This window comes from Lutjanus erythropterus, chromosome 9 (genome assembly GCF_056507025.1).
Source record: "Lutjanus erythropterus isolate fLutEry1 chromosome 9, fLutEry1.hap2, whole genome shotgun sequence".
NCBI lineage: Eukaryota > Metazoa > Chordata > Actinopteri > Lutjaniformes > Lutjanidae > Lutjanus > Lutjanus erythropterus.
The window spans coordinates 5,363,922-5,384,529 of NC_139325.1; the positions used below are offsets into that span (position 1 = coordinate 5,363,922).

General features: G+C 38.8%; 1 non-coding gene across 1 annotated transcript; it reads right to left on the minus strand.

The window, feature by feature from the left end:
• Positions 1 to 1,989: 1,989 nt before the first annotated feature.
• Positions 1,990 to 2,071, minus strand: trnas-aga (transfer RNA serine (anticodon AGA)). The gene has a single exon. It is a non-coding gene; the product is annotated as a tRNA-Ser (tRNA).
• Positions 2,072 to 20,608: the final 18,537 nt, after the last annotated feature.

Consider the following 20,608-nt stretch of genomic DNA (forward strand, 5'->3'; position numbering starts at 1 on the left):
AAGACAGACCTAGACATAGTTTTGAAGAAAATTCTACCTAAATTCTGCCTACGCAGGTAAAAACTCAGCTGTCTCTGATCTACTGAGCAAGAAATATTCAACACTAAAGCTTAGTTGTACTGGTTGTGTGTGTTGAAATGTGGACCAACTTTTCAAACAATCTACCTTTTATGTTGCTTCAGAAATGTTATGGCCATGAATCAAACCCAGGTCAAGTGCTTGGAAGGCAGTTATGCTCACCACAATACCACCGCCATCACTGTGATAACTGGATGAATTCCACTGTGCAGTCAGCTGTTTTTGGAGAAGAGGGGGTAGATTTTTAAGATGCCATTAAATTAAAACCCTGTACTGTCTTTAATTAGTCTGACTCACTCGATGCAGTCTGAGTATAAGCTTGACACTGGTCGAATTGTTTCAGTCTGGCATCGCTGCCTCCGCGATCTGAGTCCTCTGAGCTGCAACCTACACAATGAACATGGCAAAATTGGAGCCTGAGATGATTGTAGTATGTACACAAACAAGCTAACTGTTACCTTTTCTTCAGTCAAACTCATGCTTTGTTTTGCACATAGTGGCTGTCAGTAGACAACATGTTCTTTCTGGATCTCACTGCTTAAAACAGTCCAAGGTTGTTGGCAGGGTTCATACCTGCACAGAGAGACCCCAGTGGATTTCAAGTCCATCGCCTTAACCACCAAAGATGACAACGTCATTGTTAAGGATGTCATCTTGGGATTTGGAGTTTTGGTATTTAATCGCCTATTCTTCAAGCTGGTCTTGAGTCTGGTGGTATGGCAGTCGATACTTCTGTATCTCTTGCCAGAAGACAGCAGTAGGGTGAACTAGCTGTTACATGGGAGAAACCTGTTTCACTGGCCCCATGTGGGCTCGACAGTGGTGGCTCCCCTTCTTTTGTTCTTTTTGGCAGACCCACCAGTATTTGGTTAGTTTGGGAGGGGGTTTAATTTAGTTAGGTTTTCTTAGTTTTTTTTTTGTCTTTGAGATGGTCATTGTTTGTCTCTTTTTTTAAATAAAAAGCATGTTTTTTTGCACCTCTTGGCCTTGTTTGATTGTGTTCGGTCTCTTTGATACGAGCTAACTTAGGGGATCATAACAATAGCACTAGTCATGTTCTGTTTGGCTTTAATGACAAGCTATAGAATCCCCCTGTCCAAGGCTGTGCACATCACATGCCAGTTTGTGACATCTCCAGTCAGGATGCTCTCAATTGCTCCTCTGTAGTTTCCTACAGGAAAAAATACCATTTGAGTCTTCTTGACCAAGTATCCATGGCAGGTTCTCTGTGATGTTGATTCTCAGAAACCTAAAACTTTTCACCTGCTCCACTGATTTAGACAGAGGTGTGCGTCTTTGCCTCTTTTATCTGAAAGTCAACAATCAGCTCTTTGTTTTTGCTGATGTTTAGCAGTAGGTTATTTTTGTGCACCACTCTGGAATGATTTCCTCTTGATATGAAGTCTAATCATTGTTTGATGATGATGGTGTCATTCACTACAGTTCTCCAGATAGCTCTCCAAAACGATAAAAGTAACAGTCAGTGTCCAACCGATCTGTTCCCACAAATGGTCTTTTCAGTCTCTGTTATCATAGTTTCTGACGACAGACAGGACAGAACAAGCTCCTGCACTTTCTTTGGTGCCAGGATGACAAATTGCCCATTGAATGTGACGGTGCCAACACCCATGCCTTTGTGAAAATTCCAGAGATTTTTCATGGTAGGAGCAGCCACACAAAATAGGCGGAGCACTCTGTAAAACGACACTGGCGCTCAATAAGAAATACTACATGATATGGACACGGCCCCTTAATGACTCCAGCAATCAGTAGTCATCAGATTGACATGAGCAGAGGTGTGAACTGGCGTACAATCTGTCTGGGAATAGAAATCAGGACAGCTTTATACACAGCTGATCAGTTGGTAATGACCAGGTTTTTACAACCCAGCATATACAACTTGAAGGCAATCGTTGTCAGCAGGATTTGAACCTGCGCGGGGAGACCCCAATGGATTTCTAGTCCATCGCCTTAACCACTCGGCCATGACAACTTGCTCATCGTTAATCAATAGGGGTCAAAATGGACATACCTTGGTCATGTTTGCTGAACACCGACCTCCTGATAAAGACAACGTAAAAAACTTATACTAACTGAGCAGTTTGATTGCAACACGAAACACATTTTTTCCTCTCAAATAATCATTGGGTCAAGAAAAAACATGGGTATGACATAGGGTCCATATTAAACTCATGAATATCAACAACTTCTAACTATTCCACTGATAGTAACTGCTACATTTTGATTTTCACTTCACATTGTTGTGGACAGGTTTTCTTTGCACCTTTTAAATTTCTGATAAGAAACTGAGTGGAAAGACAGGAATTCGAAAATCATCTCTGAATGGAAAAAAAAAGTTTTGGCTAAACTTGGCTAAGAGGTTGGTGTTTAAAAGCAAAATGCGATGAAGTGCAATGGAGACAGACAAATGTCTTTCAAACATCCTGAAGCTGCTTACTTAAAAAATATCAGATCTGTGAGGAGCAATGAAGAGACTGCAGCATTTTTTGTTTTCTGGTGTTCTGGTGTTCAATATGGATATTCAACTATTTGTTCTGTTTTTTCATATAGACTATCAGGCAAATATAGTTTCTGTCATTTTTGGGAGTTCTTATCATGCTGTTTGCTCAAGTGTTCATTTTTCTGAGCAGTTTGGTTTTAATTAAGAGATTTGACTGTATAAAAATGGGGTTTTATACCATGATTGACAGCTGAGCTCAGCCAGCTGTGTGTGGGCGGGAGCTTGATACCACAGCTCCAACACTGGTCACTACTGTACAGACTTTTGCTTGAAATTATGTCACCAGCACAAGATGGCAGCGGTCATATCTGGGATATTTTGGCTTCAATTTTGTACAGTGGGTGGAAGTGAAGACATGTCATCCATCTTCAATTACGATCACAATTTCACTTAGCAGATGCTTTTATACAAAGTGTCGTACATCTGGGAGCTGATACAACACAAGCAAGGATCTAGTCAGGAGAGAATAACATGACTAAGCATCATGAAGAAAAGTTCAAGTTGGATAGGACATTATTATTGCTTTCTTATGGATATCTTAGGCAAGTGCAAAGGTGTTCACAAAAGAACTGGGTCTTCAGTCTTTTCTTCGCCAATTGAACATAGTTAGGTAGCTCAGTCCGCCATCGGGGAGCCACATTGGTTCTGTCCTGCCAGCTGATCCTTTCACATAAAAGTCAGTTTGGCTCTGACCTTTGCAGGTGGATCAGAGGTGGAACAAAAATTCCCCCCATTGCATAATTAACTTTAATGCAACTAGTGAGGCAGAATGACAACACAACAGTCACTTTACAGGCCGAGCAAAGAAGGTTTCAGTCAGTTGAGGGTCTCTGACTAATGATTAACATCTTTGACTTTCACTGGGCAGCCCAAGAGTTTCCTACATCAGTATTTGAGGTTTTCATTTACTTTAGTCATCTTGTTGTGCCTTCTTCTTCTGCAGTGGTATATTGGCATCACTTACTGCTTATCTTGATGAATGAACTTCTAATAATCACATAACATTAGTGGATTGAAATAAACATTTATTTCCATTTGCTTTTGCAGATTTTTCTCAAAATCATTTTGTGATATGATCGGATGGAAACACGGCATCTGAGGCCACTGTGCCAAGCACAATTTTTCAACTGACACTAATATTAATATTGTCATTAAATTCTATAAAACAAAGAATAAAAAAGGAAAAGGTGGTTGAATAATGTTGCAATGTTTTTGCTCTTTTTGCTCCTCTCAATCTCCTGCAGGACTAAAATTGTCCCTGGGGGATTCTGAAATATTGTTTTCCCCCACTAAATATGATTTTCAGGATTTATACAAATTAATCACCATTAGTCACCTCATCTTTATGAATTACTTTTATTTACCAGAGATAAGAAATATGACAGATAGCACATTCTTAGAATGCAGGGTCTTACTGGGTAATATGGCCTAAAATGAGGTGTAATATATTTAAATCACACACATTAGATTTTTAATGTCTATTAACTCCTGTAGTGTGCCATAAATCTTAATTGCAGGAAACTGGCTATGGAGGCTACACATGATAGCTGCTTGGACCATCATTAGTCTTAATGGAGACAGTAAAGACATTTGTGTGTGTGTGTGTGTGTGTGTGTGTGTGTGTGTGTGTGTGTGTGTGTGTGTGTGTGTGTGTGTTATGTGCACAGCCACATAGGTTAAAGTCTGTAAATTAATAGTTGTTGCATTTATATAATGACTGTTGCTGTTTACATGCTGATTATGAATTTGGGTTGGTGGCACTGCCATGACAAGATGAACAGGACCTTACGGCATACTGGCTCAGTTCTAACATGTTGGTGTCAGGTATTTTTTTTCTGAATACATTTTGTGAGTAAAAAACAAGTTTCAGTAAGACACATGCTTTTCCCCTCAGACACAACTTGTTTTACCTGCATGCAGTTCCATTGTCTTCTAGTCACTGAGCAGGTCTACTGGTGCATGTGGGAGACCAGTGCCTTGCTCAAACGCAGACTGACGGCAGTTGCAGAAGGAGAAAGTTGCACTCAGTTTCCTCCTTCACATTTCCTCCGCTGGTTTGATGTTATGAGCAACAGTTTTCCCATTAACATTCCACCTGACTCATGTTGTGGTGCAAACAGTCAGTATCCCAGGAGGGACTACTGGCAGCTACCGGCATGGTTTTAGGTGTGACGACAGCAAGAAGCGTCCATGGAAGCGATTCTTTTCGAATAAACAATGGCGGCTAGCGTAGGTGAGGTTAGCATAGGTTCTGTGATAGCCTCAGTTATATCAGAACTGGAGAGTATTTCTTCATTGAAAGAAGAGCAAAGAACGACACTGAAGGCTTTTCTCCATGGAAAAGATGTTTTTGCTCTTCTCCTGACTGGCATGAGTTTGATCTGATTGGTTGAAGTTAGCTCATGTTAGCTGTGGTGGATAGATGGTTGGCTGCCAAATGCTGTTTGAAAGTACCTGCCCTTCTCCGAACAGTTTCTAAGGACAATTTCCCAGATGGTTTTGGGGTAACAGGTTATTCAGTCCTGTAGCCCTGCAATAAATCCTGCCTTTTTGAAGCTCATAATGTACAGTTTTGTGCGATGAATATTATCAGTGTTTTTGTACATTGATAGTGTCCTCCTTAGCTAAGCTGTAACCTTTCACCCATGAGAAGATGCACGCTTCCTTCTGAGCAGTGAGACAGTTGGTTGGTGTAGTTCAGTAGAAAGAAAAAAGTTCCTACATGAAACTGCTCACAACAAGGTCTGTGGGTTGTTTTTTTTTTTCTTTGCTTTGAGCGTCACAAGCTGAGTGTCATCTAGTTCCAATATATTAACTATTTTCCCACCAGCATTTTTTGTTTAAAAAGTTGCCAGCCAGTGCCAGCATTTTTGACAACATTCACTGATTTTTCAACACCCACAGAATATTCTGTTCTACGAATATGAAAACATGGACTATATCAAAAGGAAGAACAGTTGTGATAGTTTCAGGCACAAAAAAAATGTTTTCTAGCTTTATTTATTCTTTTTTTAAAAAGCACTTGAATGTAGGTTGGTTGTATTAAAAAATCCACTTTTCAGACAAAAAAGCATTTTTGTGAAAGAGACATTTTTTAGCAGAATATCAACTTCATGTTTTTATTTATTGGTATTTTTTTTTCACTTCATATTACATGTGAGACATCACTGTCAGCAGTGTGGCTAACGTAGCTTTGTGTGTCCCCCACCTCCAGCTGAAACACTGTCTGAGAGGCCCAGGGGCTGCGGTGCAAGTAAACATCCTCACCATGGAGGTCTGGGGACTGTGGTGCGAGGAGCCTCGCTCTTTGCCTGGGTCACGGTGCTCTCTGTTCCGCAGATCTGCAGCTGAGCGCCGATGCAGTTCGTGCCACATAACGTTGTCTTCCTCTGCTGCTGCTGAATTCCAGCAGTTCTTTTCTTCTGCCTTGACTGAAAATTTTTTGTCAGATGAACTGTCACAGCGTCCCCCACTGCCTGGCAGTGAAAACAGTGGTTGACTGAGAATGGCAGGCAGGGAAAGAGTTACAGAGATGGCAGCCAGTATCTCATAGATTGGTCATGTCACAACAGCTGTCCTTTTAAAAGGCTTTCTAGCAGAGTCTCTTACAAATGCTACAGGGAATCTTGTGTATTAGTACAAGATGCTGAGTTTAATGTTGGGAAACCACACACTTGGTGTAAATTGTCAGAAAAGCATGAGATGTGCCACCTGTTATCTAATCAAACACTTGAAACTTATCTGAATAGTGGAGAAATGTAACAGAAATATGATGGCTGATTTCTACTGCTGTATCTTTTGATGAAAACACAATAGGCTCATAGCAGCACATAGAGATGCTGAACCTGCTGGCAATCATAAAAATAACAGCTCTGTAGACATTTGAGCTCTGTTGTCTGGCTTCTGGATTAAAGCTGAAGCACCAACACAGCATTTCTGTCTACAAAATTTTGAGCTGTTTATTAGTGAAAAAAACATGTCAGACTTTGATTCTACAGCAACTTTCCAGACCTTGAAACAATAAAAAAGCCAACGCTGGTGATTCCCAACACATTATTACCCCTGATATCAGTGTGCTGCAGATAACTGTAGCGTATTGATTGTGAATCTCCTCCCCTAACCTGCAATCAAACCCGTGGTGTGTGTGTTGGGAGATCAATGACAACCATGGCAGAACCCTCCCTCGGGGACTCTGTAGAGGTCAGTACTGATGTGGGTGGTTGGTAGAGGAGATAATCTCTCAGTTTCCCCCCACAGGGTGTTTGTGTATATGTGTGTGTGTATGTGTGTGTGTAGCAGCTGATGGGATTCAGTCGGTCAGTTACAGGGTAGCTGTATAGCCACTGAGAATCTTCTCTCTTGTTATTCCCTGTGGCTGTGACACTGCAGTTTGTTGTTGTGTGACAGAGATGAGATGATGTTCGTCCATTAGATCCGGTGTCAGGTGTGTGTCTGTAATGTAGCTTCTGTGCTCACATGTAAAAATCTCCTCACGCCGCCTCCACACCAAATGTTCAGCTTTTTAAAGCTGCATAATTCTATTTTTTTATGTAACAAGCCATTCTGGTTCAACAACAACCTCTTTGACCAAATTTCATTGGGTTTTCCTTTTTCATTCATCATGGAGGACAAAATAAAATAACTGAAACACCTAACTTTATTAGAACAATAAACCTGTTAAGATCAAGGGGGTTCCTTAATACAGATATACAACAAAAATAATAAGAAAAAAAATGCAGAACATAAAGAAAGCACATATACACTCACACATACTCAAACATAAGCTCTGCTGGCCCACCCACTCCCACTCCCACACCCTCTGTTTACCCTCAATACATACAGGAAATGTTCTCATGCCCATAGTAAACTATATACTTACATTTATAATTTACATGCACCGACAAAATAAATTCCAAAACTTAAATACATTTAGAAACAAAAGCAGCTTGTTTGAAGATGAGTACAAAGAGATGCCTTAAAGACATGAAAGGAGGTAATGGATCTATTTCAGGGGTGGACAATTATTTTTCCTGGGGGGCTGTATAAGAAATTGATCAGGCTGCTGTGGGCCAGACACAAATGATATAAGGTCCTAATAATGACCAAATCTATAATCATGAAATGGTCAGAAGTGTTCTATATAGGGCTCTTCTACTGTTGGTCACCCTTACTGAATTGTCATGTGATGAACTGAGGGTTAATATTTTGTTGGCAGTATCCAAAGCTTGACATTTTACAGTGAACCATGCATGATGCATGATTGTAGCAGCAAACGTAGAGGAAGAACATAAACAACATGGATGTACAGAACTGAGTGAGTAAAGTTACAGTTTAATATAAAAGATACAGTTCATTATCGTTTCCAATGAACACTGCACTGGCCCCTTTCAAAATAAAAGTCTGATAATGGTTTATTGTTAAACGAAATGCTATTGACTGTTTTTGAAAGATTTTTAATGTTTGTTATTTTCATGATGGCCTTGTGGTCCACATGAAACCTTTCAGCGGGTAACATACAACCCCCGGGCTGCATTTTGCCCAGGACTGATCTAAGTGAACTGGGCAGGTTGTTCCAGTCAGATACTTTTAATTTAAACACGTCACCCAGTTTCTTTAGAAACTCTGGGAATACAAAGGAAAGAATACTGCATGTCTTAGAAGATAAAGTGACTTGTATATAGTTAACATTTGTTTCAAATAAGATGTATAGTTAGAGAACATACATATACATATATATGTATATTTAAATTGCAGCTAGTGAAAATATCCTCTAGAATTTCTTGTTGACTTAGTTAAAGTTGATTAATTAACAACTCATAGATAAAACAATGATGACACCTTAATAAATTTACAGTGACTATTATAATCCACATTCACAGGGCAAAGAATTGTTTCTGACATATTCTGATAAACTAATAAATAAAGTATTTGCACAATCAGAGTTTTTTCCTGACCTGTAGGGTGATGTAATTGATAGAGAAATAATCTTCTGAACAGCATCAAAGTCAACATTTGTATTAATTATTGTAAGCTTATACATAAACATTTTTTTTCTCACTTTTCATTTCACATTACATTTGTTGTGTAACTTAATTACATATAGTTAGAACCCAACACTCCTAGTAGGTAAGCACTGTTTTTAGCCTTGCAGTTGCTGATGATTCGCAGCCCCAACTGACTGTCTAAGAGGAGTCAGCAGCCAGTATAGGTTATATGTGTTTTATATAGGTTGAGAAAATGAGAATATATACTCAGGAGAACCTAACATGCATAATGGTGTGATATGCCCTGGCCAAAACTTTCAAATAAAATGCAATCATACCTTATAACACAAGTAAATTGTTCTTCAACCTCTATTTAAAATTCTTATGATCCAATGTATCACTTTACCTACACCTTACCCCTGCCCTCCCATCCATCTTGTTGAACCCCTCTTACCTCCTCTCAGTGGTCAGAACTCATACTTCCTTTAGGCTATAAAATCCAAAATCGTAGCTTTTATGTTATTATAATACCCTTTTTTTTTGTATTCATTTTTGGACGATACAGGTGATCCAGTAATGAACATATTGCAGGTTGCTACATAACCCTGTTTTAAAATGTTGGATAAATATATGAGTTAACTTATATCAACCAGTCAACTACTGTATGCAGATGTGTCACATACAATACACAACACAAAAACATAAATAAATAGAACTATGCATTATATTAGTCTCATATGAGTACAAGCATGCCTACAAACATATATAACCTTGGCATATCTTGTGTCAGTTGCAGAATTCATAGTATTCCATGCAAATCCAGAAAACCAAAATAATAATAAAAAAAATAAAATAAAATAATATACATGTACATTCACACTGACATACATAGTTATATGTTAATACATCAATACACATTCACATCCCTAATCTCTGCACCCTGTGGCTACAACTGTTCAATAATAATCTGAGGCTACATCTTTATTTTTTCATACATCTCCCTCTGAAGGTGTACAAACAACATCATGATGATTCTGTTCTTCTGGCCACACTCATAGTAAAGCTAAAAATATTTGTCTTGTGGTTGACGCCAGAGGAAATGGTTCAACCCCTTGGCAGCGTGAATATGCTCATCAAATTTCATGGCAATTTGCATGTTTGATTATGACGTATCTTCTGTGCGAGAGTGACATTTTGGCCCAAGGGTAAAACAGCAGGAGGGCTCATGGAGTGTCGAACGTGGATCATCTTAATAGAAATCTATTTATTATTTCTGTGTGCATAGACATAAAAAATCTGGCACTAGAGCGGTTCTCTACCCATGGACCACAAACTGGTATGAGGCCATGCAACAATTCACATTTAACAAATGTACAATATTTGATTTATTTCATTAATTCTTGAGAATTGCGACAAACCATGTCCCACCAAAAACACAAAAAATATTAATATCAACACTATAATTCAAATTTTTTGGTGAATATTTATTCTTTAAGGATTTACATATATATGAATTGTATGTAATGTATGAAATATTTTGGTTTGCTTTCCTTTTTTTAATTTCTAAACTAAACTTCTGAACTCTGTGCCAGAGAACATCCTTTTCCCAGACAAGAATTCACAACTTCAAATAATTAAAACAAAAAAGAAAAATTGTTAAAAGCCTTCAGAATCTAAAACTAACAGTGCAACCCCACATTAGTCCCAGATTTCTGTCAATTCCATCAGATTTTTACAAAGAAATATGGTTTAATGAGGCATAAAAAGGGTGAGCTATACACCAAGGACCCCTGTCTCACTTCCTGGTTGACAAAAAGGCTGACATACTGCTCAAGCACCGGTAAACTTTCTATTTTTAAACACATTCAGTGATAATATTTTATCAGATGTGTCTCAACCATAACTTGTCAACTCTGTAGTCCTTCTAAATCAAAGCCAAATAAGAATTATGGTTTTAAAATGTGTATTTTGATTAACATTAAGAGAACTCTGAGACACTTTAAAAAATAAAGTGATTGCTCAGTATGTTGTGACATGAGAAGAAATAACATTTTGTCAACTCTGTTAGATTTTCCATCTGACAGAATTGACATCTACATTGAATGAAACATTGAAATCTACACTCTACACTGAAAGCCAAGAGTTTGATCTTTGAAAATATATTTTCCAACATAACTGAAGAATAAAAATCAAAACCCCTCAAAATAAGGTTCTGTTCCAAGTGTCAAGGATGAGCGATTAATGTCAGCATTTAAATTTTATTCTTGAAAAAAAGAATCTTCTTCCTCTGTACCTCTTATAGCTGACCTCTGTTACTCTTCTGTATTACTATCAGACTGGACCGCTGTGACCACAGAGCCAGACATCACGTCTGCTGTAGCCTCTGTTCCACTAGCTTCTATAACTCAATGTAATCTCTCATCCAGCATTTCTTTTTTCTTTCTCCGGCCCTTCTCAATTTATCGTCTACACTCCACCATAAAAGTTTCTTCCCATGCAGCATAAAGGGACTACAACTTACACTTGGTTGTGTAGCCCGGTGTTGCAGAATGACAAATAAATTACCTTGAACCTTGAAGACAGTGGGATTCTGTATAAGGTTTTCTTATACCTGGAACAAAAAACCCAGAAGTTCTGGTTTCCCTTCAGCTCTCTTTTTGTGCAGTATTAAACTTGGTGCAGTATGTCTGTGCTGCATCTTTTCTTATAAGATAAGATATTTCTTTATTAGTCCCTCAGCTGTGAAATTTGCAGTGTTTCAGCAGCAAAGTGGATCGCAAAATAGAAAGAGCATCAATAAAAAAACAATAATAATGAGTATGTAAACACAGAATATAAATGGGGGAAATATAAAATATAGGAGCTATATCTACAAGATGAAATATTAAAAATAGGGATATAAACAATATGAAATATAAAAACTAGGAGCAATATAGACAGAAGGAAATACTGATCTAATACTAATCATCACTCCCTGTCATGCCCACAAAATCCATAACTAACTTCTCAGAGAAGATTCTTAGTTTTTATTTAATCTCACATACAGCACAGTGCTGTCTGAATATTGATATTTCACAAGTGTCACATGTCACTGATGTACCGATAGAAAGTGATGCAAATCCAAAATACAATGTTGAAATTGTTAATATATTTTTTTTTCCAACACTCCAAGTAATTGATTGATTGCCTTTGGTCAGGAGTTAGCAGTCTTTCTCCAGCGTAAATAAGTTGCAGTTCAGGCCCACATCCAGTAAACTAACAATGTGGTGAGTAGGAGGTGATGATTCTTATTTTGAGATCAAATATTTTGACGCAGCCTCCACATCACCCTCATATGAATTGCTTATATTTGCCAGTTATGACACGTCTCCATATTATTCAGTATGCCCTGTTTCAGTGAATATGAGGGTGGTCTGTGCACCGGTGGATTTAGGAAGCAGCCTATAAAGTGTGCAGCTGCTTCAGTCAAGGAGCCATTCGAGGAGATGATAGGGCAGCCTGATGTGTGGATGGGATCTGTATGGAAAACTTCTTATATCGTTTTATATTCAAGAAGGCAGGCAGGTTACTGACTACTGTCTTCTCCAAACCCACAGAATGTAATACACAGTGGTGGAAAGAGAACTGAAAATGTGAACTTAAGTACAAGTAATGTTACATTGTGAAAATAATACTCAGTTGCTACAGGTACTGGTGTTAGAAATATATTTATGTAAAAGTACTGTACAGTATTCCTCTCAGAAACTACTCAGAGTATTAGTTACTTTTAACCATTGATGTCAGTCACCTCTCCAAACTAGGGTTGCAAATTTTGTGCATTTTCCTGAAACAACATGAAAATGCTAACAGTCGATTAATCATTAATACTTTATGAGATACTGAACACGTTTTTTCCTCATTTTCAAGTTTTTTGGTCACTTTTTTCTCATTTTAAGTCTAAGTTTAAGTTTCTTTATCCAACAAATGGCTCTACCAGACAAAACAATGTCAAATGAGGTACAAATTACTGTCCTGACTATTGATTAAATATACATGCATACACTTTTAAATGATTAACTTCTTAATGACAATTAATTGATTAATGATTAATGATTAATCATTACCATTCTTACTCCAAACCTTTGCTGCCACAGCATTTGGTTTTGTTTTTCATCGTTCTCATTGGCCTGTTTGCGATCAGAAACCTTATTGGCTACAGTAATGCAGACGAAAGGTTTGGACATTAATGCAAATTGTTCAAAGTACTCAACTATGATTTTAAAAGTAACTAAGTAGATTACATCTTGTAATGCATACTTAAGTACGAGTAAAAGTACAGACTTGAAAATCTACTCATAAACATACAAGTGCACTACTTAACTACAGTCATTTGAGTATTTATAATCAGTTACTTCCACCCCTGGTAATACATCACTGATTGGTAAAAGTCAACATCCCAGATGTAACATAAATGTGTCAGTTCCTGAGAATGTAGTCGACCCTCCTGATTTCCTCTGGTGACTCCTGTTGCATTGCTTTCTCCTGATTTTGTTTCAGGGTCACAGTGTTCCCTTTCTTGACACATTTTTACACTTTTTATTCTTCTCACAGAAAGTTTTAAAGGAGGGGGACACATTTTTTCAGCTTTATTAATAAACCCTTCAAAAAAATTGTAATGTATTAATTTTCTGTTGTTGTAATCAAATTTGAAATTGGATGAGTGTGTTGCCTTTAAAGCAGTTATTTTAATTTATTATTTCTGGTTGAACATTAAAAGTTACTTCTTTGTTGTTTAATGTTTAAGTTGTAAAATGTATATTAGATTTTCTATTTTTTTTAACGATGTCACCTCATCCTGTTAAGTCACTTCCTGTTAGACTACTTCCTGTTTTAACTTCCTACCTGAGAAACATGTGCTGCCTGCACTCTGAGCAATCCACTGCAATCTAGTGTTAAAAATCTTAGATGCAATGCCGTAAATTGATTTCTATGACTTTAGACTTGTTAAATATATATATATATCTGAGGTTGTTTTGTAAAAAATTATATTTGATAAGTTTGTTTAGAAACAGGTTTATTTACACTTACATGTAATGCAATGTTTAGTTAAAAACACAACATTTAATATTTTTGCATTATTTACAGTTTTCACCAAAATGTCACTGAGAAAGTGTGACAGTGAATGGTCAAACTTAATATGACTCAGTTTACTTTGGTGTTTAGTCAGAGTTTCTGTAAACGCTGCGTGAGAACACTTCAACAAGGTAAGGCAACATTTTTTTTTTCATTTTTCAAAGAGATGACTTAAAACTGACATTTATTAGCTGGAAAACACAATAGAACATGTATGTTACTAATTATTTAGCTATTTTCATTCTTTAAAAAGTAACCAGAATGCAGGAAACTGTGTCTATGACCCCCAGACTCACCATTATGGTTTTTAAAATCCTCTCTTTTTTTGAGGTCTCACAGTTTGACACACATGCCAACTGTACTGTCTGTGTGTTGACTCTACAGTAAGGATCCTGAACACATCATCTGTGCGTGACACGTGAGCACGTGCCAAAGTTTTTGGTTGTTCTGCACACATACCTGCGCACAGATGCTCACCTCTCACAGGTCAGGTCTGTGATGCGCGTGTTAAATATAAACCAGTGTGTTACTGCTGTTGTCAGGCTGGAAGATGATCTTGACAGATTTACTCTCATAATGTAGTGGTAACTAAATGATCAGTTGTATTTTTAGCCATGCTAGCTACAGGTGGCAGTGTCACTGACTCTCAGATGGATCGCCATGACATTTTATGCAGACATTTTGAGGATCAATCTTTTCCTTCACTATCACCAGCAGGTCGACATTTTAGGCTTTTACTTAAGTATCTTGAGAGCTGTTGAGACTGACACAGATATCATGGTTGCCCAGTGATTGAATGTCTGTGGTGATCATCTGACCAGTCCACACATGGCAAAGTTTTCATTTAATCTGTGAAATATTCCAACATCTATAAAATGGACGGTATCAAATTTGGTTCCCAGCAGACATGAAACGTGGCTGTGTTACAGGCTGGCTGTTTATCAGAAGGGAACCCTGAGGGTCTTCTAGGCCTTCAGAGAAGCCTAACATATCAGTTTTCATGTGTTATATTTAAATGTGTATTTGATTTATTTCATTTAATTATTAGACTATTCTCTGGTAATTCTAATTTCATTTTTCTTGTCTCTAGGCAGTTAGAGCTGATCACATTTTGACTTACAGTGGGTGGGACTAAAAACCATCCCCCTAGACCCTCTCAAAGGCCAGTGATGTCTTGCTTAAGATGAAACAGTTGAGGCCGATGCTGTTGCCAGGTGGCTGACTCGATAGCGCTGTTTTTCTCAAGGCACACTTTTGCAGCGTAGTGGAGCATCTGCAAAGGCCTGTGTTATTTAGGAGAAACTGCACTCGTCTCCAAATCTGTTAAAAAACATTTTTCAGACACTTGAATCTCTTTTAAACTCCTTCCAACAGTGCAGCACAGCAGACAGAGTTGTGTATGTAGACAGAAATAATATAACTGTAGATCTATGTTACATGTAACTGTGTGATACTGAAACAGCGAAATAAGAAACTCTGAATGATTCATATAGATTATAACAGCTCTTAATATCAAACACAAACTTAATTATAACTTATCCAATTATCTACTGTTTCATACAAGTTTAAGTACAGAAAACTACAAAAAAAAAACTACTATTCTGCTATCATTGTGTGGTGTTTGCTGCCCCCTACTGTTTTTTTTTTTTTTGTTTTGTTTTTTTTTTGTATATATGGCAGCTACACACTACAAACACGTTGTGTCTGGCTGGAGTTTTGGCCGAACTGTTCAGTTCACGACTGCTATTTACACTTATTCTTCTGAGCCTCTGGACTAAAACTGCTCCTGAGATTAGCAAGTCTGAGTGAACTAACTTCATAAATCCAGGAAGCCTGCTTTAAGCCCAAAGTTAGCTGGCTGACCGTTGGTCATAAGAAGACATCGGACACTTTCATAGTGCCCAGATGACCTGCGCTTGACCTGGCTTTCTGCGCAAGCTTTCTCCAGCGAGCTTTTAATTTTAATCACCCCATCAGTTTTCCTTTAACGCCTCCCCGAGAAAAAAAACTTTAATATTTAGCCCAAACGGTCAGTGTGTGCTTCATTGTGTTTAACACTTCAACACTGAGAACACTGCAGCCTCGAGGGCCTGCTGCTGTTGTTTCAGACCTTCAGTTTTGTTTGTGTGTACACCGGAGAATACTTATCATATTATGTTTTTGTGTTTGTTTTCACATATAGGAAAGAGGACGGTCCCTCAGTAAGTGCTTATGTGGGTAAAGGTGAAATTGGAGAAATGGAATAAATCTTCCTGATGGAAAACCTGAAAATGTTTACATTTGACTGTTGCGGAGGTCTCTCACTCAAACACACATATGCACACACATACGCATATTTGCACACACAAAGAGACCTATGTTGAGATGCTAATGGTGCTCCATGAGCCATTGACCTCTCTGTGCCATTCAGAGAGCAACCACTCACCATGAACTGCTGAATAATACATTGACAGTATGTGGAGTACAAAGCGGAGCATCTCTGCTTGGGAGAGCGACTATGATGAATCACACATGCGTGGCACTTTGTTGCATCTTTAAAAGTCAAACTGCTCAGCCTGTCTGTTTGCATTGCTCAAGAAACACCCTTGACTGAAAATGCAAGCAGCTGCAGAATTTAAGTGTTAACTTGAGTGGGGAACAGAAATAGGCCTCGTCTGACTGAAGAGCGGTGGAGTGCGTCTGTGCTGAGACCTGAACATGAACTGATCACAGAGCTGTTGTGGCCAACATGTAAGAGCTTTAGGGGAAATGTGACGATGGGAGGAAACAGTTGTGTTCTCAAGGACACAGATGAGAAGGACACCCTTCTCTGTTTTGTGTGTTGTTCACCATGAATTGTACATTTATTGCATAGCAAAATAACAAACATGGTTTTGATCTGTGTCTGGGGTTGTCGGTTGTCGTATTTTGTGTTTCATAATGCTCCACAGATTTTCAGTAGGAGACAGGTCTGGACTGCAGGCAGGTCAGTCTAGTACCTGAACTCTTTTACTACGAAGACACACTGTTTGAACACGTGAAGAATATGCCGTGACATTGGGACGCCTCTGAAAAAGATGTTGTCTGGATGGCAGCATATTTTGCTCCAAAGTCTGTATGTACCTTTCAGCATTAATGGGGCCTTCACAGATGTGAAATTTACCCATGATGCCATGGGCGCTAACACACTTTTCCTCTTTTGCTTCAGTCCATCTCAGATGAGCTCAGGCTCAGAGAAGTCTGCGGTGTTTCTGGATGTTGTTGATACATATGTCTTTCTCTTTGCATGGTGGAGTCTTAACCTGCATTTATAGACGTGTCAAACTGTGTTTACTGACAACTGTCCAAAGTGTTCCTGAGCCCATGTAGTATGGTAGTATATACAATTATGTGAGGGGTCAAAGGTCGCAGGCTTGCAATGTTGGTTTTCAGCCTTGCCCCTTACGTGCAGAGTGCTGTGCAAAGAATCTTTTAATGAAATATGGATAGTAGATGATCTGTTAGAGTGGTGAACCTCACCCCATCCATGCTTGTGAATGACTGAGCCTTTTGATGATGCCCCTTTAATACCCAATCATGATACTGTCACTGTTACCTATTCACCTGTTGAATGTTCCCAACAGGTGTTTTTGAGCGTTCCACAACTTTCCCAGTCTTTTTCTGCTCCTGTCCCTACTTTTTTTTGGATTGTGTTGCAGGCATCAAATTCAGAATATTTACAGAAAAACAATGAAGTGTATCAGTCTGACCATTAAATATCTTGTCTTTTTACTGTATTCATTTGAATACAGATTTGCAAATCACTGCAGTCATGCCTGTCTCATGTCTACTCCACCATCTTTGCATTTCAACACATAGATCTAATTTCTCAATATTTCATGTGACAAGACAAGAATCGCTCCATAACTCTGCGTTGGTTGAATCTTGTACCAGTTCATGATTTCCACTGACAGGAAGGAGGTTCTTCTAAATCTAGAATTCCTCCTCCTCGTCAGTGGAGTGTGCGTTTTTATGGAGCCAATAAATCATTAATATGCTGAAGTGCAAGGCCATGTAATTCTTTGTAAATTAGTGGAAGGACTTTATAATTAATACATGCATTTACAGAGAGCTCTGACTGTACTCAAGCAAGCTTGTTTATCATGGAAGCTTGATTTTCTCTGGTCCATCTGGTTTGCAATAACAGCTCTGAAAAGCCATTTTTAAATCCTGTAAAACATAATGTGCACAAAAGATACCAACTCAAAAGAATTGTGTTGGTAGTGGAACAGAATAACCCTCCTCTGTGTCTCAGGAGACATGAAGTCCAGCCCTCCTCTGTCTCTACCTGCTGGCATTAGCATAGCCAAGGGAGATAGCATATGTCTCATTTTCTCTAGGGCTCTTCACTGGACGCCATCTCCACTGATGCGTCACTGCCAGGTTCATCAGTTCCATCACTTCTCTTTTCTTCCATTGTTTCTAACAACCCCACCTCAACCCCCTTCAACCCCTCCCCTCTCTGCTTTCTATGCAATCTCCTCACTCCAGCCTCAGTTCTCCCTCTGTCACCTGTGGCCTCCTTCTCCTCCACGTCCTCCTCCTCGCCGTCTGTTTAATTTTTTTGTCACATCCACACTGGTTATATATCTAGTTGTAGTATGTGATCAGAGACAAAGAATACCAGACAAATGCAGTCCATCTGTTGTGTAAAGTTTGCTGATCACTGATTGCTAGAAGTACTGGGTTGAAAACCTGTGGGTACCTGAAGGGTGACCCACAAAAAACTTGTGTAATGGGTAAAAAATATATTCATATAAATTAACAGTTGTAGGCATGGGTAAAAAGGAACCAACCGCGGGCGGGTTGCAGGTGAGAACAATGATACAACATTCATTCATTCATTTTCTGTAACCGCTTATTCTGTAAGGGTCGCGGGCTGCTGGAGCCTATCCCAGCTGTCAATGATACAACATGTAAAATACAATAATATGTTTTTGGTTTTTTTTCATGGAGAAATCAGAAATGAGAATTAAGATAAGTGCAGCATTTTTAACATTTATATCCGCTAATACAGTACTATCAAGGTTAATCAGTTGGCAGGATTTTATTGTCAAAGTCAATAACATAACCTTTAACCCCACATCCTGCCAACCCATGGGATGTCCCTATCTGATCTGACAGTGAAGGCTAGCTGATAGCTAAACCTGCTGACATGAAGACAAAAGTAATCAGTGGATGATACCAAATTGTGGACCATACATTTTCAAAGGCCAAGTCAGATGTCTGGGAGGATTTTGGTGTGTTCAAAGACTGTACAAATAGTTCTGGGTGCGTGCGGGTTTGACTTGGAGATAATTGCGGGTATCAGGTCAGTTCTGGTTCTCAGCTTTGCAGGCAGGGGCGGGTATGCAAAACCAGACACGTGCAGGACTCTGAGAGAGAGGTCAGTCTCTTTACTGGTGGGCTCAGCAGCACAGCTGAGCAGAGAAATGTGGCGTCAGGGTATGAAGCTGTAGGACTGACTAGTAAAAAGAAAAAAATGACTCTCCCTGCTTGGGAGTATTTTGGGTTTAGTCTGGATGATAAAAGTAATCCAGAAAACACAGCAGACTACTGCTTGGTCAAAGTAGCGTTTAAGTGTGTAACTTTAACAAGTGTGAGAGAGTGTTAGAGGCAGACTGATTACTGTCTGTTGTGGCAGAGTGTGACTGTGAATGTGCACTGAGTGAGGGATAAGACGATCAGTGAATTGGTCAGTTTGGCAGTCAATGTACAGTTTAGGTTTGAATTTGTCAGTGAATAAAAGCTTCAGCTTCTCAAGACTGAAGCAGAGCTCCTGTGTGCTGAGTGTGTGTGGGTTGTTTCACAACTGCAAAATAGCATTGCTATTAGGATCAGCTCTGCCTATGTTAAGGGAGTACTACACGACAGTGAAGCATGTAGTGTATCATTTATTTCTTTAACTGTAATTAACACAATTTTATATTCAGTATACTTATGAAAGTTTGATCACAGTTACTTGGGCTAAGTTGAGTGAATGGGTAAGTTGACCCAGCCCCTGTTTCTAGGTAAATGCGCACATTTATTGTCATGTGACCATAAATTTAGGAAGCACCCATCTGGCTGTGATAGATAGATATCAGGTATAATAACTGCTAACACTGTTGTTTTATAACTGTTCGCACTGTGAACTGAAAAAAAAAATCAAATGATGGAATGTTGGAATGATGATGTCACAGCAATGGTGATGTCATATCTGATGGATGAAAGCTGTGTTCTGTTCCATCAGTGATGTAAAAAGGATCAGAATGTTACTGGTTTATCAAAGGTTTCAAAGGTTTTACTGGATTGTAAGCAGTGTTAGGAATAACGCCAGACCTAAACAAAAGAATGACTAAATGTAACGTCTGCGGGGATAACAGATGCTGATCGACCTCATCAAACATGATCAGACACCTGAACACACCTGGATGGTGAGTCACTTTGTAAGTTAATGTGAAAGTTCATGTTAGCACCTTGGACGGTTAGCAAACATGTTTGTCTTACTATGATCAGCTGTATGATGTTAGCTTGATATTTTGCAAAGTTGACTGAGTGTCTGATTGTTTGGCGCACCTGTGCGCAGATAGCGCTGCTTTTCCGTGACTGTAAAATAATTTAATATTCAACGATTTTGCGCGGAGCAATGACGGCAGCTTCTTGGTCTCTCCTGTTCTTTCATTAGCTTTTATCTCTGGGATGTCTCCGTTTTTCTGTGACTCAATCTGTACCGAGTGTTTGATTGATATTAGGTCATGTGGTTGTGCGCTCCGCTCTCCCTTCTTTCTGTCGGTTCATGGAGAGATGCGTTTTTCCTGCTCTGCTCTGCGTAACCTTCGTCTGCGCTCTCCCAGTACAGTCGGCCTTATTTGTTCCCAGCCTTCATCCCTTCATGGTGATTGTCTATGGCAAG